The 22,291-nt window shown below is 48.9% G+C and overlaps 1 protein-coding gene across 13 annotated transcripts in view; it reads right to left on the bottom strand.

Moving 5' to 3' along the window:
* Epb41l1 (erythrocyte membrane protein band 4.1 like 1) overlaps positions 1-22,291 on the bottom strand; it is a 124,024-nt gene that overhangs the window by 68,089 nt on the left and 33,644 nt on the right. The window contains exon 1 of one of the 13 annotated variants that reach the window (XM_090352278.1): positions 2,265-2,492. The exons of the other annotated variants lie outside the window; for them this stretch is intronic. The gene's annotated coding sequence lies outside the window, so the exon portion shown is untranslated. Of the gene's footprint in view, positions 1-2,264; positions 2,493-22,291 lie in introns of those variants that run through there. 13 annotated transcript variants of the gene reach the window in all.

Raw genomic sequence — 22,291 nt, 5'->3', positions numbered from 1 at the left:
AGCCATAACACAGAGGATCAAGGTTGGCCCTAGGACATTGGAAGTATTCAAGTAACAGAATCATCCCCTGCCTAGCAAGACACAAACCTCTCTACCTGCACCATACCTGACCAACCACTAAATTACCCAGACACTGACTGGGTCATGGTAAAAGGGAGGAGTTCTAGACTTTCCAACTGTGTAACCTCGGGCAGGTACCATAAACCCTCAGAACCTCAGGTTCTCATCCATAAAAAAAATAAATAGGACCAGAAGTTTGGCCTAGTGGTAGTGTGCTTTTCTAGCATGCACAAAGACCCAGCTTTGATTCCTCGGTACCACATACATAGAAAAAGCCAGAAGTGGTGCTGTGGCTCAAGTGGTAGAGCTCTAGCCTTGAGAAAGCCCAAGGACAGTGCTCAAGCCCCAGGACTGGCAAAAAAAAAATAATAATAACAGCAGCTATCCTATAGTTACTATGAGAGGATGCAAAGCAGTGCAGGGCAAACAGTAAGTGCTCAATGACTGCCATCGCTTTGTGTAATCATCCAGATAGAGGATCACTCCAGCTAGACTACCATTCCTTCTTATTAAATGGAGCAGAGAAATCAGAAAAAGGCCCACAAAGAAACTGGAACTAAGAGGCAATTCCATGTCAGTCTATCTGGTCTAGAGACCCTCTCCACTGCCCTGTGGTACCCAGGACATCTCTGAACACTGGTATTCTCTGCTCTGTGCACTCCAAGAGGAGCCAAGGCCACCAGCTCCCTTCTTCTGAGTCTGGGCCTCTCTGTCTCACCTCAAAGGAGAAATGATGGGGGAACCAAAGTAAAACCTGTCCTAAGGGAGAGCCTTAGACTCCAAGCTATAGCGGCCAGCCTCTAGGTCAGCTGTAGCAGCAGCAAAGTAGGCATGCTGGCCTGGGAGAATCTCATATGAAGAAGAAAAGGACCTGGGAATGTTCAGTACTGTTTCTCCCACTCAGCAGCTGTATGACCTTGGACAAGTCATTCTTCTTCTCCTGGCTGAGATCCACTCTTCAGTACTTACTCAGGGACTCAGCAGCCCCTTGAAGCACAGAGAGCTGGGCCCAGGGAACTACCACATGGTCCAGGAAGGATTTCAACAGGAACGAACCCTTCTTATACTCCCTGGCCCCTCCAGAACCGCCTTGAGGAATCCGAGATCCCAGGGACAATGGTCTGTAAGCCACAAAGGTTGTGCATGCCTGCCCAGCAGAAGCCAGCTCCAAGCCTGCACTGGCTGGCAGGGCCTCACTGGTCCACGGGAGCTGAGAGAGGAGGCTGGCACAGGCTTCTTCTGCTGCAGGCTCCATCTGGAGGCACGGGTGGGCAGCAGGCACACAGCGCCTCTAGTCTCCATGCCCTTGGCTGGGACAGGCCCTTCTCAGGGCACTGTCCCAGGCTCCAGCTTCCCACCTGGCCCAAGTACTGCAGATTCTGGGAGGAAGGGGCAGATAGAGAAAGCTGGACGCAGGGGAACCCCAGAAAGGTCCTAAAGGAATTCTTCCTACACTCCTACCTTAGGGTGCAGAGGAGGTGACATGCAGAGCTGGAGTGAAGGGAACACGTGGTAGTGAGTTTCAGATCTCTGGGGCAAGGCAAGAACCACAGCTGGGAACCAAGAGAGGCCAGCATGCCCGAGCTCCCTTTCAATCCTTACCTAGCTTCTCACAGTCTCCGTGGGCTGACCACGCTGGCCCACAGCACTGGGCCTACGCAGTGGCCTCGGCCACCCTGGTAGATGTAGTTTCTTGGCCCTCCTTCCCCCCAGCCTGTCCTCAGGTCCCCCCCTTGTTGGGGTCTCTGTGTATGCGGGTGTCACACACATCTGGGGACCCCTCAGTCAGTGGGGACAACCCCCAGCCAGGTGACACAGAGGACCTAGGACCGAGTCCAGCACCCCAGCGCTGGGGGAGAGCTCTGGAGAGGAGGAGGCGGGAAGGGTCTGTCACCGGAGGAGGGGGGGCAGGGGGACAGCTCGGCAGCCTCCAGCTTCCAGCCAGGCTGAGGTCGGTCCTCCAGCACCCCCAGATCCACACAGCTCGGGGGGCCTCACGCGGGCGCCCGGCACCCAGCGCCCCCTCCATCGGCCTCGGGAGGGGAGCGCGGAGTCCGCACGGCCGACCGGCCAGGGAGCCAACAGCCAGCAACTCAGTTCCCGGGCTTCTCCCCGTGCCTCTCCCGGGGGCTGGGGCTGGGCCGAGACGTAGCGACCCCCCCCCCCGCGCGCCATGCCACCTGATCCCACGCCCCCCTGCCTACCTGGGTCTGGGGGTCCCCATCTTGAGCCGCTCCTGGGGCCCCACAGGCCGCGGGGCGGGGCAGCTCTGCGGAGCAGCCGCGCGATCCCCCGCCCGCCGTGGATGCTGACTGCGGCGGCGGCGTGCGCCGGGGGCTGGGCACCGTGCCCGCAGCCCCAGGCCTGGCGCCCGCCGTGCGCCCGCCCCCGCCTGGGCCTCTGCGCCCAGCCTCGGGGCGGCCGCGCTGCCTCCTGCCGCTCCCCCGCTCCTCCTCCTGCTCCTCCTCCTGCTCCTCCTCCTCTTCCTCCTCCTCTTCTTCCTCCTCCCCCTCCTCCTCCTTCTCCTCGCAGGCTCCTGCCTTGCCTCTGCCTCTGCCGCCACCGCGGCTGCTGCTGCTCCTGCTCCTGCTTCTCCTGCTCCTGCTCCTCCTCCTGCTCCTCCTGCTCCTGCTCCTCCTCCTCCTCGGCCTCCTCCTCCTCTCCCACTCTGACGCTCAGGCACCAGCCACCTCCTCCAGCAGCCCCCTGCAGACCAGACCACTGGGGGGGCGGGGAACAGTGTAGAAGTCCCCACCCAGACACTGGCCAGCCGGCCTCTGCCCAGCCAGACCCCTTTGGGGGCTGAAGGAAAGACAAGGAGGGAGGGGGAGGACCCTTGACTCACAGGGTGACTCAGCCTCAGTGGGCCTCCCATCCCACCCCAGCCGGATACCCTCACTCCACTGCTGTAACCCTCTGGGAACTCCAGGAAGGCACCTGGCACAGCCTCCTGGGAGCCCTCCAGACACCTGTGTGTGTGTGTGAGCGAGCGCATGCAGGTAACTCATCTACCTGTGCATCCCTGACAACGACCACAAGTGAACAGCATCCGGGGACAGAATAGGACCTTGGCTGGTGTACACAGTCAACACATAGCAAGAAACCAAGCCAAGCCCTGGTCCTCTGTTCCAGCTACACTGTGACAACCCAGAAAGTCACTTTCCATCGGGCAACCCCCCCCCCCCCATCCAGTCGGTAGGCCAGGGCTCTGACCCCAGAAGGAGGCAAGGAGCCTGAATTCCAGACCAGCTCCTGGCCACTTGCTGTCATACTTTAGGCTTCCATTTGCACAGGAGGAGAGAACTGGCTGGGAGGAGGTCAGGAGGGCTCAGAACCCAGTGGGCCCACACCAGAGGTCCACATGACCCCTGTGGCCAAACCTGGCGCACACAGCTCTTCCTCCACTTTGCCAGATGTGCTGCATACCCACTGTGTGGCGGCTGCCATTGTAGCACACAGCCCAGGAAATGAAGCCCAAAGCCCCCCAGATAGGAGCTGACCCCTCTGTGTCTCACCAGTGGATTACCATTTCCACTCTGCTTGTCCCACACTCCTGGGACAGGTCACTCACTTCCTGTACACCCAGGGTACCTTTCCAGCCTAAGTTCTAGTCACAAACCTAGGGTACAGGCTATACGCCCTCTCCCAGCACCCCCTACAGAACCAAGATGGTGACTAACTTCCTTTGTTGCACGCTAAATTAGGCCTCTCTTCTCTCAGTAAAACACAGACTCCTACGTCAGAGGCCTTCGCACTCTCTCTTTGCCATTAGGCTCAGGGATGGGCGAGAGAACCATGTTAGTCTCCCACACATCCCTCCATGCAGAGACCCCCACATCCACCCCCACTCCACCCCCAGAGCTCTCCTTTTCATCTTAGGGCCTCCATGAATTTAATTCCCCCAGAGAGCCCACCTAGGCCCTCGCTAAAGAATGTGGCCTTGGAGAAGTTGCTGCCACTGAGGCACCCACTGTTAGATTTCAGTTCATGTGCATTCATTTATTCCAATGAATAAGTGAAACCATCCGTCAAACTTAGAAGCTATGCTAGATACACTCACCATTCCATATGCACCTCTGCTTCCAAGTAGACTTTCAATCTCCTCTGTCAGCTGCCCTTCCCAAACCACCAGCTTCCCCTGCTACACCACCAAGGCCCTTCCTGTTCCTTCAAGCTCAACCCTTCTGGGGCATCCCCTGTCCTGTCCCCAGACAGGCGCCTTCCCACACATGCACATACACTTCTCCCTGGGGGCACAGCCAGTTCCCACCCTCCCCAACCACATGGAGCCTCTCACTTTCCCAGGAAAATCCAGGCTTCACTCCAGGAGCAAAGCAGGATGTTCCCAGACCTTCACTCTGGATTTAAACCCAAAGGGTCCAACTCACTTCCGGCTAATGGGACACATGATATCGTTAGCTACTGCTAGCATGATTATTGTTTCTACGTCTGTTATTAATACCACTATTTTCTGGTTATTATTTTCTATTAGTGGCTCTTTCTAGTTTGCAAAGTAGTTCATTTTCACAGCATCTTATGAGTTTTTATCACTCCTTAAACTGCTCTCTGTTTATTCACAGGCAACCAAGGCTCAGAACAGTGAGTGACTTAGCCAAGGTCACACGTGTACAGTCATCCGGCGCTGTGGAGCAGACACTTTCCATTTTACCCAACAATACTCCTTTTCAGAGAAAGCAAATAGTGGGAGAGTGTTGGGGTGGGGCTCTCTGCACAGCATATAGTCTCTACAGGCACCATTTGAAGTCACTTCCCTGTTTTCTTAACTACTTTCAATCCTCAAGAAAAGGAACTGAGTGTGAGCACTCACTCAGGGCTCACGCCTGTAATCCTAGCTACTCAAGAGGCTGAAATCTAAGGATCACAGTCCAAAGACAGTCCTTGCAGGAAGTTCCATGAGAACTGTGGCTTAAGTAGTACAGAGGCTAACCTTGAGCAAAAAAGCTCAGGGATAACACTTTTGCCTACAGTTGAAGCCCAGGTCAGGCATAAATACAAAACAAAACCAAAAAGAAGCAAAGAAAGAAAGAAAAAATAGAGTTATAGGAGTGGTATTCAGCTAGACCTAGTCTTATAAAAAGCCCCCATGGAAGGGCTGGAAATGTGACATTTAATGGTAGGGTGCTTTCCTAGCATGCATGAAGCCCTGGGTTCAATTCTTCAGTATCAAATAAACAAAAAGCCTGAAGTGGCACTATGCCTCAAGTGGTAAAGCATTAGTCTCGAGCCAAAAAAAAACAAAAACAAAAACAAAAAACAAAAAACTGAGGGACAGTTCAAACCCCAGGGACCAGCAAAAAATAAAAATAAACAAACAAATAAATAAATACCCCCATGGAGAAATGCCAGCAGCCCAGGTGAAGAGTCAGGACTCCACCCCACAAGGAAGGGGTCTTTGGTTCCCTTCTGTGTGAATTCTCTACTTCTATCCCTGACTCATTTTTGTCCTGTGTTACTCAGACAGGCTACTTGACCTCTCTGGGCCTCCATGGTCTCACCTACAAAGTGGGAGAAGCTGTCTCTACCTCACGTCAGTGACTGGGTTGTTGGGATGGCAGGTCAGTAAATATTAGCAGAAGATTAAAGATGGGCTCCTTGGCCCCTTCTCTGCTCTGTTTAGGAGCTACAAGGAATTCTTTTCTCTTACATTTTAACTTGGTGAAGGAACTTGAAGGTACAAAAGTCCAAGAGAGAAAAGCCAGGAGATAGGCAGAAATGATTCACCTACTGGCTGGGAGAAAGAGTACCCAGTGTCAGTTTTAGCCCCAATGTCCACCCCACAGCTGGTACAGCACCCTCCTCCCCACACCCACCCACATTCCTTTGACCTTTTAAAGGAGGAGAACGTGGCCTTGATAGAGACTTGCTGAGGTTACCCACACGTACTTAGTCATCTCAGGACATCTAGCTGCCAAAGACCCCTTGGTCCTAGAGGGTCAAAATGTGGTGGGGGTACTCTCAGCTTAGAGACTCAGACTTATACTCAGTGAGCAGCCAAGCCCTGGGCACTGGGGGAGGAAACGCAGGGGAATCTCTGCCCTTGATTTTATAATCAACCCGTAGGGGAGGACAGCACACAGGCAGCACAGCAGAGATAAATCTCACGCCCCAGGCATAGTAGCACATACCTGTAATCTCTGCAGACTCTGGAGGAAAGTAAGACCTCTGTCTCAAACAAAGAAAAACCACAAAGCTAACAACAAAAGTTAAATCTCACTGCCATTTTCTGAGGACTTCCTCTGGCCTGGCACTAGACAGGCATTCATTTAATCCTTAAACAATCCTTAAAACAATCCTCTGGCACTGGAGTTACTAATCCCTTTTACAGCTGAAGTAACTGAGGCTCAGAGGGTTTATGGACTTGCCAAAGCTCACTCACTAATAAATGGTAGTGCCAGGATGTGTCTGCCAGGTCTATGGGCTACTTTGAGCCTTAGAAAGTCCTCTCTAATCAGCATGGTAGCCAACAGTGGCCGTCCAGCATCTGAAATGTGCTACAAATATAAAAGTACACACTCAACTTTAAAGATTTAGTACTAAAGGGGCTAGGAATGTGACTTCATGGTAGAATGCTTGCCTAACATGCTTGAAGTACTGGGTTCAAGTCCTCAGTACAAACAAACACAAAAAGCCGGAGGTACTATCCATATGTGAGAAGTATCAATATGTGAGAAGTAATGCACCTACTACCTGATGAATATAACTGTAACCCAATACATTATACAAGGGAAAAAAAGGAAAAAAAAAAGCCAGAAGTAGTGCTGTGGCTCAAGTGGTAGAGTGCTAGCCTTAAGCAGAAGCTCAGGGACAGTGCTCAGGCCTGAGTTCAAACCTGACGAATGGAAAAAGAAAAAAAGAAAAAGAATAGATTTAGTAGTAAAATATAAATGAACATAGATCTCATTTGAAATTTTTAATACTGAAAAACTGTGCTAAATAAAATATGCCATTCAATTAATTTCATCTTGTGTGTGTGCGCGTGCACTGGTACTGGTGCCTGAACTTAGGACTTCATGCTCTCACTTGACTTTTTCATCCAAGACACACTCCCCCAATTGAGCCATATCTCTACTTCCTGCTTTTGACTGGCTAATTGGAGATGACTCTCCAGGACTTTTCTTTCCTGGCTGGCTTTGAACTCGAATCCTCAAATCTCAGCCACCTGACTAGCTAGTTCCTGGCTTATTTTTAAGTGTTAGTCTCGCTATGTTGTTCAGGCTAAAATCAAACTCCTGGGATCCAGGGATCTTCCTGCTTTCTTGAATGACATGTACCACTAGGTGGGGTACTCTGTGTGCTTGTGTGTGTGTGTGTGTGTGTGTGTACACGCACGCACACACTAACACATGCATCCTTGTGCATGTGTGCTCACATGCTAATATGTTCAAGCTGGCACTTTACCACTTGAGCCATACCTCCAGTTCATTTTTTTGCAGATTAACTGGAGATAAGATTCTCTTAGATTTGTCTGCCTGGGCTGGCTTTGAACTGTGATCCTCAGATATCAGCCTCCTGCATGGCTAGCATTTATAAGCATGAGCCACCAGCACCTGGCTTCACATTGTATTTCATTTGGTCAACACAATTTTAGATAGATACCCTGCGGTCTTAATCCAGCCCACAGGGACCAGAAAAAGCATCCAGGAGAAGCAGCAACAAAACCAAGGAGACACAAGAGGAAGAGGGTATTTCAGGGCATCTGGCTTTGGTCCCAGAGGGCATCAGGGCTGGGCAGGATAAGCTGAGCCAAAAGGAGGAAGCTACCAGAGCCAAGCCTTGCAGCATTCCCTGCAGAATGGAAAGTCCTGCCTGGCGAGGCTGCTCCCCCTGAGCGCTGGTCCTGTCTGCAAGGCACTCACTGCATGGTTGCTATGCTTGGGTGGAGGGAGAAGGCAGAGTGGACAAGCCTCAGCACCCACCAGGCAGCACCCTCCTCCTCCCAGCTGCTCCCTGGCCCTGCTCTTCGAGGAAGCACCCCCAGAGCGCCGCAGATGCCACAGGCCTCCTCATGGCACCTTCCAGCCTTGGTCCAGTTATCCTGCCTGAGTCTCAGGTAGGAGAATGGGGGTAATACCAGCACCCCTCATTGCTGCTGTGAAGACAACCCACCAAAAGTGACTGGATGCCTGGCTCTCTTTAGGGGGCCCCTATCTCTCCCAAGCCTGCCTGTTCTCAAAGAGAAATGCCACCACCCCTACCTCCTAGACCCCATCTCTACCTCTTCCTCCACACTGCACCCAGCCCAGTTCACCATTCTCACCCGCCACACCTTCATCTCATCCATCTCTGCTTTTTTTTGGGAGGGGGTGGGCGTTGATCAAGGGGCTTGATCTCAGGACCTTTTTATGCTCAAGGCTAGCACTCTGGTAGGCAAATGGAGATAAAAGTCTCATGGCCTTTCCTGCCCAGGCTGGCTTTGAACCACAATCCTCAGATCTCAGCATCCTAGGTAGCCAAGATTATAGGCATGAGCTACTGGTGCCCAGCTTGTCTCCACTTCTGAATTGAGCTTTTTGACTTTTCTCAAAGGTGAGAAGCTTAGCCCTCCACCCTGGTACCCACATCCAGGACCCACACAGGGTTGGCATGCCAGTGGACTGGACAGGTGACAGCCACCTCAGGCTAAAAAGAGATGCCATTCTCTGGTGGGGACACACCCAGGCGCAGGTCCTGCTCCACTCCAGTGGAAGTACCTCCATCCCCTGACAGCACCCCACTTCCACCTGGTCTCACCTGGCTCTTCAGCTCTAAGTGAAGCTTTGGGCAGGCTCACCCCACCCCCACTTTCACCCCTTCTTTTTTCTCTGCCCTGGTCACTCTTTTCTTTTCCGATGGCCATTCTTACAGGATCTTCCAGATTTATTTTTTCCTTCCCCAGCTTCTCCAGCCCTGTGGCTAGAAATAACCTGGTTAACTGTCTCCTTCTCTACCACTCTCTGTCCTCTAGCCCTGGGGTATAGGACTTGCTGAAGGACCTTCACCTTCCAATGCATGCCTTTAAGGACACAGACTACTTTACATCCTTCATCTCATGAGGACCTAGCTCAGCACCCAGCTCATAATAGGAGCACAGTGTGTGTGTCCCTTGGGCCACCTTCACTCCCAAAGCCAGAGGCCAGGGAGCAAGTGGGAGCCAGGAGTTCACCAGAATGCAAGAAGGTCCCATTTTCCCATGGGTCCCCATACTTCCAGCCACTCGCCCTACCTCTCTCACCTCTCTGGAACTGAACACGAGAGATCCAACAGCATCATCACTACGTACGGACATCTACCCAACCTGCCACCTGAGGTTTAGTGTCACAGCATTGTAGGCTCCTTGCAGTAGAACAGATCTTGGAGAGTGTCACGTAGAGGCTGGGCACAGGGGCAGGCAGGAGGAGAGAAAGCTGTGCGCGTGTCTGTGGTCCCGGGTGACGAGGGAGGCAGCCACGCCACCTTTGATCGGCATCATCTTTGCAGAACATGTCAAGAATCCCTCGCTCACATGCTGGCTCCGCGCCTAGCAATTTGCCTTCACTTTGCATTTGAAAGCTGTTGCTTCCTTGTAAGGCAGAAATGAACTATCCACCTTGATTTCACCAGGGAGGGAACCAAAGTTAAGTCACCCATCTGAGGTCGCTTCCCTGAAAACTAGGAGATGGAGACCCAAGTGATCCAGCCCCAGCCACACAGCCTCTGTGTATTTCTCATAACTCTGCACACATTTGGCTTGAACACACACTGACTGTGGAGATGCGACAGGTCTTAATTCTTATCAGAGGATAGTTACACAAGTATTTGTGTGTTATCTGTATGTTATCATCTATACTCCTTTTCTTTTTCCTGGTCTTGGCCTTGAACTCAAGGCCTAGGTACTATTCCTGAGTTCGCTCGTTCTCTTTCTCTCTCTCTCTCTCTCTCTCTCTCTCTCTCTCTCTCTCTCTCTCTCTCTCTCTCTCTCTCTCTCTTCTTTCTTTCTTTCTTTCTTTCTTTCTTTCTTTCTTTCTTTCTTTCTTTCTTTCTTTCTTTCTTTCTTTCTTTCTTTCTTTTTCTGCCAGTCCTGGAGCAGGTGCTCATGGCCTAGGCACTGTCCTTGAACACTTTTTGCTCAATGCTAACGCTCTGCCACCCGAGCCACAGCGCCACTTCCGGCTTTTTCTGTCTATGTGGTCCTGGGGAATTGATCCCAGAGCTCTGTGCATGCTAGGCGAGCACCCTACCACTAGGCTACCCTCACAGCCTCCTTGAGCTTTTTCTGGGCAAGGCCAGTGCTCTACCACTTGAGCCACAGTTCCACTTTTAGTGATTAACTGAAAATAAGAGTTTCACAGACTTTCAGCCCAGTCTCAGTGACTCACGCCTGTAATCCTAGCTAATCAGGAGGCTGAGATTTGAGAATATGGTTCAAAGCCAGCCCAGGCACTAAAGTCCATGAGACTCTTATCTCTAATTAACCGCCAGAAAACCAGAAGTGGCACTGTGGCTCAAGGGGTAGGGTAGTAGCCTTGAGCTGAAGAGCTCAGGGACATCACCCAGGCCCAGAGTTCAAGTCCCATGACCAACAACAAAAATTGTCTCACAAACTTTCCTGCCTAGGCTGGCTTTGAACCTTGATTCTCAGATCTGAGCCTCCTGAGTAGCGAGGATTACAGGCATGAACCACCAGGATCTGACTTTATGGTCCATACATCTTTCTGTATCTATACTATAATGTTGATAAGTAAGATTGGGGATTGGAATTTTTTGTTTGTTTTGTTCTCGAGAGAGATCTATGTGGCTCAGGCTGGCCTCAGTCTTTCAATCTTAAATTCTGGATTATAGACATTTCCTTTATACTGTCTTTGCATTTGAAACAAGGACTAGACATCATAAACCCCCTAAGCCAGACCTGGCAGAAATGCTCTTGCCATCCATCATTCAGGTCACAAACATGTGCTTACACTCACATTCCCAGCCCAGGCACCACCCAGCCAATACCACCTCCAGAAGTTGGCACTGCTCTGCCATCTGCAACCTTCTCCTCATCCATCCATCTGCAGAGACCAGACGGACAGACCAGCCGCTGCAGCACCAGTTAATCCCCAACGTCACAAAACAGCCAGCCAGGGATATCTGAATGCTCCAATCTCCTCAGTCCAGCCAGGCTGGGCAGAGAAGCCGTCTGTGCGCAAACTCAGCCTTCTGCCTAGGCAGCCCTTGCTGGACTTCCTCTGTGGCCCTTATCTCTCTGCCCAGTATCACCAGGGGCTTTAATGGTTCTCTGGACATGGATCAGACTCTTGGGACTCTGTGAGCAGCCTAAGGACAGGATAGATACATTTATCATCTCTGAATCCCCAGTGTACCAGTGTGAAGTGTGTGACATTTACTGAGCCCTTCTGTGCACCAGGAGGGAGCTGCCAGAAGAAGCACGAGCTTGCTCCAGCAAACAGCCACACCTTGTAGAAGCTCACAGTCAGTGAAAGAAAGGCTACTTGGACGCCAGTGGCTCATGACTGGAACCTTATCTACTCAAGAGGCTGAGATCTGAGGATTTAACTTCAAAGCCAGCCCAAACAGAAAGGTCTATGAGACTTTTACTCCAATTAACCACCAAAAAGCCAGAAGCAGAGCTGTGAATCAAGTGGTAAAGCACTACCCTGGAGTTGAAAAAGCCCAGGGACAGTGCCCAAGGCCTTGAGTTCAAGCCTAGGACAGAAAGAAAGAAAGAAAGGAAGGAAGGAAGGGAAGAAAGAAAGAAAGAGAGAGAAAGAAAGAGAGAAAGAAAGAGAAAAGAAGAAAGAAAATTAGAAGGATATATTTTTATAAAACAACCAGAGGTTGTTTCATGACAGTAGAATGATTTATGTGCTTGTTCAGACTTGGTTTGGTTGCTTATATTCTGATGTGCGTGCGTGTGTACGTGTGTGTGTGTGTGTGTGTGTGTGTGTGTGTGTGTGGTGTGGACATATGTTATTTACATAACAAGGACAAGAAAGGCCCTTTATCCTCACCTCACAGCTTCTGGTCTGAACCATTCAAAGTGCTTCCTTTTTTTTTTTTTTTTTGCCAGTCCTGGTCTTGAGCTCAGGGCCTGAGCACTGTCCTTGGACTTTCTCAAGGCTAGAGCTCTACCACTTGAGCCTCAGCACCACTTCCAGCTTTTGCTTTTTTCTATGTATGTGGTATCAAGGAATCGAACCCAGGTCTTCATGCATGCTAGGCAAGCACTCTACCACTAGGCCAAACTCCGGGCCATCAAAGTCCTTCCTTGAATCACATAGCCCCCTATGGACAACCTCTCTGCCTTTGAACTTTTAGCAATTGAGAGTCCATCCTGTGATATCCCAGAGGCTTATAACATTGGCTCCACAGTGGAAACCCCCACTAAGGCTCCCCAAATCTAACCTAGACAAAAAGTTCTCATTCCCTCATTTTACAGTACATGAAAAAATTGTTTAAGCCAAGCACCAGTGGCTCGTGCCTATAATCCTAACTTCTTAGAGGCTCAATGCTAAGATCCAAGTTCAAATGCAGAGCAGGCAGGAAAGTCCTGAGACTCTTATCTCCAATTAACCACCAGAACACAGGAAGTGGTGCTGTGCCTCAAAGTGGCTGAGCACTAGCCTTGAGCAAAAAAGGTCAGAGATAGTGAAGAGGCCCTGAGTTCAAGCCTCAGGACTGACCAAAGAGAAAAAAAAAGAATAGTTTATTATAATAAAGAAAAGCAACCGTAGTCCCAGCATATTTAAGCTTGGTCTTCCTTTTTATAAGTGTTCTTTTTCGTGTGTGGTGATGTTGGATTTGAACTCAGGGCCTTATGCCTGCAAACTTGCTAGGCAGGTCCTCCTGAGCCACCCCTCAGCCCTTTTTATTTTAGTCATTTGAGGGATAGGTTCTAGTGTTTTCGCCTAGGCCATCCTGAACTGTGATCCTCCTATTCTCACTTCCCATATAGTTGGACTAATATCCAGCTCGTAGTTGAGATGGAGTCTGGCTAACTTTTTGTCTAGGCTGACCTGGAACATCAGTTCTCCTGATCTTCACTTTCTGAATAGCTGGGATTAGAAGTGTGAGCAACTGCACCCACTCAAGGGTGCTTTCTTTTTTTTTTTTTTTGCCAGTCCTGGGCTTGAGGTCAGGGCCTGAGCACTGTCCTTGGACTTTCTCAAGGCTAGAGCTCTACCACTTGAGCCTCAGCACCACTTCCGGCTTTTTTCTATGTATGTGGTACCGAGGAATTGAACCCGGGTCTTCATGCATGCTAGGCAAGCACTTTAACCACTAGGCCAAACTCCCGGCCCCTCAAGTGTGCTGTCTTATGTTTCGTTCAGTTGTCAAAATGCTTCCACCCATTGTATATATGGGAAACTAAGGCCCTTCAGCTATAGTAGTACAACACAGGCTAAAAGTCACACAGCAGATCTGGATTCAAATGAAGATCTGATTTGGAAATAAATAAAAGGAGCTAAACAGAAGACATGAACAAGTGAGAACCCCTGGTCAATAAAGAAGCTATATTCCCCTGACCCCTGCTTTCTGACCCCTTCCTCCCTCCCTGGCAGAACTCCCAGCTGCTATACCAACATACCCTGTCTAGAAACTCACAAAAACCCATCAGAGGCCACATGGCCTGCATCTCCACACCAGCACTCATTCCCTCCCAGCTCTGGCAATGGGTCCTCGCTGCCTCTTCAGGTCTCCTAGCAACGAGGAATCCTGCAGCGCCACTCACCACCTCTGGGTTATTCCAGCTGGGCCTGTCTTACCAAGGGAGGGGCCAGCTGGCCAGCTCCTCTACTGGGGGTTATGGCACCCACACTTGGCAGTGGAAAGAGAGCGAGATGGAATCAGCCTGCATGGTTCCCACTCTGGGCCTGATCCCAGACGGGAGGCCACTGGCTTGAACTATGCTGACCTTTTTCCTGTACATCTGTCTGCTGACTACAACAAAAAAGGAGCCAAATCCTAGGGCTTGAATTCTAGTTGATTTCTATTTATTTTTCCATTAAAAAAAAAAGGCAAACCAGGAACTGGTGGCTCATGCCTGTAACTCAGAAGGTTGAGATCTGAGGATCTTGGTTTAAAGATAGCCTGAGCAAAAAAGTCCCTGAGACTCTTATCTGTGACTCAAATGGTAAAGCACTAGCTTTGAGCAAAAAAGCTCAGGCAGGGGCTGAAAAATGTGGCAGAATTCTTGCTTAGCATGCATGAGGTCTTGGGTCTGATTCCTCAATACCCATAAACAAAACAAATAATAAAATTATATTTAAAAAAAAAAGAGAGGCTCAAGGACAATGTCCAGCCCCCAGGATCAGTGAAAAAACCAACAAACAAAATAAACAAACAAACAAACAAATAAATAAAAACCAACATCAGTGACTCATACCTGTAATCCTAGCTACTTGGGAAGCTGAGATGTGAGGATTGTGGCTCAAAGCCAGCCTGGACAGGAAAGTTTGAGAGACTTTTTTTTTTTTTTTTTGCCAGTCCTGGGCTTGAGCTCAGGGCCTGAGCACTGTCCTTAGACTTTCTCAAGGCTAGAGCTCTACCACTTGAGCCTCAGCACCACTTCTGGCTTTTTTCTATGTATGTGGTACCAAGGAATCGAACCCGGGTCTTCGTGCATGCTAGGCAAGCACTCTACCACTAGGCCAAACTCCCAGTCCAGTTTGCAAGACTTTTATCTCCAATTAAGTACCAGAAAACTTGAAGTAGTGCTATGACTCAAAGTGGTAGAATGCTAGCCTTGAGTGAAAAAAGCTTATGAACAATGCCCAAGACCCTAAGCGGAATCCCCAAGACTGACGAAGAAGGAGAAGGAGGAGGAAAAATAAATCATAAATGCAAAAGGGGAACTGAGGTGGGATAGCCAGAAGAGGGAGAGGGAGAAAGAAAAGGATAATTGGAGGTGAACGTGATTAAAGTATATTGTAGATATGTATGAAAACAGCATAATAAAACCCATTAAAGACTATTAAAACAGAAAAAGGATGGGCTGGGAATGTGGCTTAGTGGTAGAGTGCTTGCCTAGCATGCATGAAGTCCTGGGTTCCATTCCTCATAAACAGAAAAAGCCCGAAGTGGTGCTGTGGTTCAAGTAATAGGGTGCAACTCTTGAGCACAGATGGCAGAGAGGCTCAAGGACAGTGCCCAGGCATGCATGAAACTATCCCAGTGAGAACCCCCCTTGTTTGATTAATACACTCTAATAAGAAAGAAAATTTCAAAATCATCCAAATTCTGAGATATTTGACTATAACAATTTTGAAGTGAAATGTCTTAGAAACATCCCCTCCTTTAGGGGAACCTCTTTCTCTGGCTTTTCATAGAATTTTCCAGAGAATATGCTCTGTGTTTTTGCTAGGAAGTAGGAAGCCAGGGGAAGCAAGCTCAGCCTAGTCCCACCCCTCCCCCACTCCACTGCCTTTCTCAGGAGCACAGGGTCCCCGCCTGAAGGAGGTGACTCTCTGGGCAGCATCCCTCACTGGAGGAGCTAACTGGGGCTGATTCTGTGAGGATCCACAGCTAGCCACCACGGGAGTGGAAGGAGATCCCTGCAGCCACAGGAGAGAAGCAGTTACAAAGCTGAGGACTATGATTAGAAAGCAAATTACAGGCCTCCCCCTGCAGGCCTCCATCTCACAAAAACTCCCCAGCTGTCCAAAGGCCTTCATGCAAGTTGCTCAGGATTTTCAAAGAGCAAGAAAACCCACACTGAGGCGGGAGAGACGTGGAAATGCGAGCGTGAGTGAGAAACAGAGCTCAGGCTGAAAATTGTGCCCTCGGGTAGAGACTGAGGCCACTGGGAGGCAGCACAGCACGACTCAAAGCAGGACCTTGGCAGAGGGCAGAGCTCCAGACTGCTGCAAGTCTTCCTGGCTGGCAGGGAGACCTGAACAAGTAAGTCAGCCTCACGGAGCCTTTATTCTCTCAACTGCCAACCTGAGCTAATCTTATGTGCCATACACAGTGCATATGGGGCCCACTGAGACAGTCTGTTAGGTGTTTAACCCAGTTCCTGGCACATGCTAAGTACACAATAAACAATGCTTAAAAAAAAAAAGCCAGGCATGGTAGCTCACGCCTGTAATCCTAGAAGCTACTCAGGAGGCTGAGATCTGAGGATCAAGGTTCAAAGCCAGCCTGGGCATAAAAGGACCTGAGACTCTTACCTCCAATTAACCTCTAGAAAATGGGAAGTGGGGCTTGGCTTAAGGGTAGGGTGATAGCCTTGAGCTGAAGAACTCAGGGACATTGCCTATGCCCAGAGGTAGGGCGGTAGACATGAGCTGAAGAGCTCAGGGTCAGAACCCAGGCCAAGTTCAAGGCCATGATCCACCAAAAAAAAAAAAAAAAAAAAAAGCCAGGCACATGGTAGCTCATGCCTGTAATCCTAGCTACTCAGGAGGCTGTGATTTGAGGACCAAGGTTCAAAGCCAGCCAGGACATGAAAGTTCATGAGACTCTTATCTCTAACCACCAGAAAACTGAAAGTAGCTCTGTGGTTCAAGGGGTAGGAAGAGAGCCTTCAGTAGAAGAGCTCAGGGACAGTGCCCAGGCCCAGAGTTCAAGTACCACAACAGACAAAAAACAAACAAATAAATAAACAGATAAAAATTAAAAGATAAAAACAAGGGCCAGGAGTTTGGCCTAGTGGTAGAGTGCTTGCCTAGCATGCACAAAAAGCTGGGTTTGATTCTGCGGTATTACGCACATAGAAAAAGCCAAAAGTGGTGCTATGGTTCAAGTAGGGGTGGGGTGCTAGGAATGTAATCTAGTGGCAGGTACTTTCCTAGCATGCATGAAGCCCTGGGTTTGATTCCTCAGTACCATACAAACAGGAAAAGCCAGAAGTGGTGCTGTGGCTCAAGGGATAGAGCTTGGGATAGAGCTTCTAGCCTTGAGCAAAAAGCAGCTACCTCAGGGAGAGCCCGTAGGCCTTGAATTCATCAAGCCTCAAGGCTGTTGAAAAAAAAAATGCTAACTACTTTTGGGGTGCATATCTAAGCAAAATGACAGCAATGTCAAAGAGTTATTTACACACCCATTGCCACAGCAGCCTTGTACACAATTGCCAAGTTGTGGAAGTAATAAAGTACCCATCTAGAACAAAATGTGGTGCATGTACACAATGGAATACTATTCAGCTTTAGAAAAGAAGCCATTCTGACAGGCTACAACATGACTGTATGCTAAGCAAAATAATCCATTCACAAAATGACAAATGGAATTTCACTTATATAAGATACCTAGTCACACTTACAGTAACAGAAAGTACTAGGGGAGGGAAGGGAGGTTATTGTTTAATGGATATAGGTTTCAATTTTGTTTTTCTTTTCAGTGCTGGCTTCAAGCTTTGGATCCTGGAGCATTAGCCTTTGAATTTGGGGATTACAAGCACAAACTACCACACTCAGTTGAGTTTCTCTTCTTCACGATAAAAAAAGTTCTAGAGTTGAATGATGATAATGGCTTCCCAATGGAAATATACTAATGCTACTTAACTATAAGTTTAAACATGGTAAATTTTAGTATATGTGTATCTTGCCACAATTTAAACAACAAACAAGTAAGAGAAGCCAGGTGTTTGGTGGCTACTAGCTACTCAGGAAGCTGAGATCTGAGCATTCTGGTTCAGAGCCAGCATGGGCAGGGCAGGGCAGGGCAGGAAAGTCTGTGAGACTAATCTCTAACCATTAGAGAGTAGTGGCTCAAAGCAGTGAAGTGCAAAAGAGCAAAAGAGCTCAAGGACAGCACCCAGGCACTGAGTTCAAGCTTCATAACTGATCAAAAAAAAAAAAAAGTAATTAAGAAAGAAAAAAACAAGCAGGAGACTCAAAGATTAAAAGATAAAGCTAGAAAGATAGGGAGAACTGTAAAGGTGAGACCACAGTCATTTGTAGAAGGTATAATGCAAAGGAGAGACACATTCACACAACCTTTAGCTACCAAGCCCTAGTCTGATGAAACTTGCATTTATTTTGTCATCCTTATCTTGTGTGGTATTGAGTTGAAGTTTACATATTCAAGCCTGAAAAGTTCACTAACTTCTGTAAGCCTCACTCTGAGAGGTAACCTTATAGATAGGACAAGGATTTAGGAGACAGACAGATCTGGGTTCAGATCTCAGCCCTATCTCTTCCTGGTTGAGTAGCCCTTCACTTGTTTATGTAGTAGATGGATACATTTTGGGCTAAGAACTTAGGCTGCAATGTCGGTGGGCACAGGACTTGAGAAATGGCTGTTTCTAACTAATTTGATGTAAACCTGGCCTCACTTAGCCATCTGAGCATAGAATGAAGAGAGATACATAAAGGAACTTGCTATGGAATCTGCATTCGGTAACTAATAGCTGTATCCTTAATGCTACAACTGGGGCCTATTTGTTTACTTTGTTGCAGCATTAGGGACTAAACCCAGGGTCTCACACTTGCTAAGTTCTCTACCCCGAGCTACATGATGAATGTCTTTAGCAGAAGCAAGAAGGAGCTCAGTCACACAGCTCTAGCTCTCATTCCTCTTCTGGAATCCTAGAGCATTAAAACCAGCAAAGAAGATGAGTGCTAGTAGCTTTACAACTTGTAATCCTAATTTACTCAGGAGGCTGAGATCTGAAGATTGTGGTTCAGAGGTAGCCCAGGCAGAAAAGTTCAGGAGATGCTTAACTAGCTTAAGCTAGATGCGGAGGTATGTATCAAGTGATAAAACACAAGGCCCTGTGTTCAAGCCCCAGTACCAGCACAAGAAATAAACAAGCAAGCAAGAAAGGGGCAAAGGCCTCATTTTACAGACAACAGACATAAGATCTGACTTAAGAAATTACTTCCTTTGATGTCAGGAAGCGAGTTAAAGAGAATTGAGACAGGTGGCTAACACCTATAATTTTAGCTATTCAGGAGGCTAAGCTCTAAGGATTATAGTTTGAAGTCAGACCAGACTGAAAAGTCCTAGAAAGACTCTTATCTCCAATTAACCACCAGAAGACCAGAAATAGAGCTGTGACTCAAAGTGATGGAGTACTAGCTTTGAGCAAAAGAGCTCAGGAGAGCACCCAGGCCTTGAGTTCAAGCCCCATGACAAAAAAAAAAAAAAAAAAGAATTGAACTAGAACCCTGATTTCTTGATCCTATTGACTTAGGTCCAGGAAAGCAAGCTCTTCCTCTCCAGACAACCACATTTGTATATACTGGAATGAAAGGAAAGTTGTCTTCTGAATCCCAAAGACCACTACTTGGCTGAATGGAATTGAAACCATCTTGCCCCCAGGTAGGTCATGCCGGAAGCAGGGTGTGGCTCCACGCTGCAGAACCAGGCCAACTGGGCCAGCAGCCAGAGTGGCGCCAAAGGCACAGCGCAGGGCCCTCTCACCAGCTACATAATAAAGTAATTATGGGATTAGGGATAAAATTAGTTACTTGTGTAATTATTTTCCTTAGAATAAGAGCAGAAAGAACCTTCTGGAAGTACTGTGCCGTAGCCTACCCAAGAGTATTCATGGAGTCATAAATGAGTACATACAACACACGTGCTTACATGCATATCCATGCATGCACACCTGCACACACACATGCAGCGGTGATGGCACTTTAAGGAAATGGCACTCGGCTTCCTATACTTAATAGATGGTCCCACCTGTACCTTGAAGGGTAGGTATTATATCTCCTTTTCTTTCTTTCTTTCTTTTTTTTTTTTGCAGGTCCCATAGACTTGAACTCTGGGCCTGGGTGCTTTTTTTTTCCCCCCTCAAGGCTAGTGCTCTACCACTTGATCCTCTAGAAGAACCACTTAGATTCTTCTCTAAATACAGCACATTAGACCTGAGTTCCTGAGCCCTTCTTCCATCCTGAATAGTGATAGTAAAAAAAAAAAAAATGTCATCAGGACCTGAGGTCACACATCTGGAGAGATTCCTGGGATTAGTTGCTATGTTGGCAGAATAATGCACGCCCCCCTCATCCTCATTTGTGAATATATTATCCCCCTCCCCCAGCAAAAGGGACTCTTCAAATATGATTAGGACTCTGAGATGGAGAGGTGATCCTAGATTATCTTCAGAGGCCAGTATCATCACAGGGTACTCACACAGCTCAGGGCAGGGCCCAGACCGTAGGATCAGCACAGAAACTAAACCAAAACAGGTTCTGCTTATTCCACCTGATCTTGGGAGCGCTAAATGATACCTCCAGCCTTTGCCCCAGAACTTCCCTGGTGGGTTTCCTGAAAGGAGGCATAGGGACCCACATGAGCCCTTTCTGCAGGCTCCTCACCACAGCAAAAGCTGTCAAGCCTCCCAGTGTGTGTCAGGGAAAGGTCCCAGATGGAGTGGAAGAACTGGTAATGCACCCGGTGCTCTGGAAGGATGGATGGGGATGCAAACTGTGGGCAGAGCGGACCTACAATTCAGGATTGTGGCTATGCAAAGCAAGAGCAAAGAGGGAGAAAAATGTGAGGAAATGTACCAGACTAATGACACTCAGGAAGTACTTTCAGCCTCCTGTTCACCAAATCTCCATACTGTGTGATTACTTTCATAATTAAAAAATATTTAAAAAGAAACAACATAGCAGTAGACCCCCAAAGGAGCCTATATATTGAGCAAGAGAAGAGCAGGCCAGGCCCCAGAGTGACACAGGAAAAGCTGGGGAGGCCAGAAGGAAGGATACATACAGCTGGGGGATGGGAGGGGAAAACTGGGAGAGTGAGGGCAGTGGAGAAATGTCCAAAAAGGAATGTTCTCTGAGCTGGGTGCCAGTGGCTCACACCTGTAATTCTAGCTGCTTAGGAACCTGAGATCTGAGGATCATGGTTTAAAGCCAGCCCAGGCAGAGAATGCCAGTAAACTATTCAGATAAAGCTAGAAGTAGCTCTGTGGTTCAAGTGGTAGACCGCTAGCCTTGAGACAGCATCCAGGCCCTGATCTCAGGTCAAAAGAAAAGATTAAAAAAAGAAGAAGAAAAGAAAAAGAAATGTACTCTCTACCTGACTTACGTAACTTAACTCATCTGTACATCACCTTTATAATAACAATTATAAAACAAATTTAAAGAAAAGAAGGATGCAATCTGGCGAATATAACTGTAAGCCCTCTATACATTAAAAGAAAAGAAGGGTGCAGCAGAGGAGCAGGGAAAGCTCAGGAGCCCCCTCAAGTGGGGTTCACATGACCTGGAAACCACCCGTGACTGGAGGTTTGCTCCCCAATCCCTAACAGCATGCACGATGCAAAGCAGGAGCTAAGACAGAGCAAGTGGCCCACACAAGCACCATGGCCAAGAGGAAACTGAGATCACCCTCACCCTCACTCCCCAGGAGTGGGGACCTGGGAGAAACAATAACTGCCACACCCAGCCATAGGCCAGCCCAATCCAGGGGAATAGTAGGGGAGTGGGCGCTCATGAAGAAGGGCCTGGACAGACTTGCTAGTGGCCTCAGGATGGGCCTCGCTTAGTCATGCTACTTCTGTGTCCCCTCTGCGCATGCACAGGCTTCTTGGCCCCGCCCTCTCCCCTAGCCTGGTTGAGACATGTCCTTTAGATTCTTGACGCAGGTGACATAATGTGCTAGAGTCCTGTGAATGAGGACACACCTTCACTGCTTTTCTCTCCCTCCTCTTCTCCTGATCGCCCCTCTTCCTCCCTCTTTGCCCACCTGGTCACAGACCCCAGACAAAGCCAAGCTCAACAGTCAAGATCCCTGGCAAGTTGTGTCTGGCTCCTATGTCTCACCACACCCATGGCAGTGGCTAAGGCCAGGCTGCTGCAGGGCCCGGGGACACAGCCCAACAGGACACCAGGCTCTGGTGTCTGACCCTCAATCTCGGTGAGTCAACAAGAAGCAGGGTTGAGTCATCCCCAGATGTCCTCCTTTCCAGCCCGTTGAGAAGAACGGGTATCATGTGCTGTGGCCCATAGGCTGGACTGGAACTTCCTCCCAGCCAGGCTGGGCCTCCGCAAGCCCCATGGAGGCAGGCAGCCCCTTTCCCGGCAAGAGCTGTGTCAGAACAGTGCTGTTTTCAGAACTGTTTCAGCACATCCTCGTGGAGGTCCCTGGAGAACCTTAAAAGTGTCATTCAGACATTAGCTGTGACACAGGCCTCCCCACTCAGACATGGCCCGCCTGAGGCAGCACTCTGCTGTCCTTGCTGTCTGTCACTGCCAGGACTGAGAGCACATCTAAGGGCCACACGTGGTACCACCGGTGCTGCACCCCAGGACCCCTCTTTGTGGACTTCCCTCACCTTTGCCTTTCACGG

The sequence above is a fragment of the Megascapheus bottae genome, chromosome 18 (genome assembly GCF_031878675.1).
Source record: "Megascapheus bottae isolate mThoBot1 chromosome 18, mThoBot2.hap1, whole genome shotgun sequence".
NCBI classification, from domain to species: Eukaryota; Metazoa; Chordata; class Mammalia; order Rodentia; family Geomyidae; genus Megascapheus; species Megascapheus bottae.
This window is presented reverse-complemented; position numbering and strand designations above follow the sequence as displayed.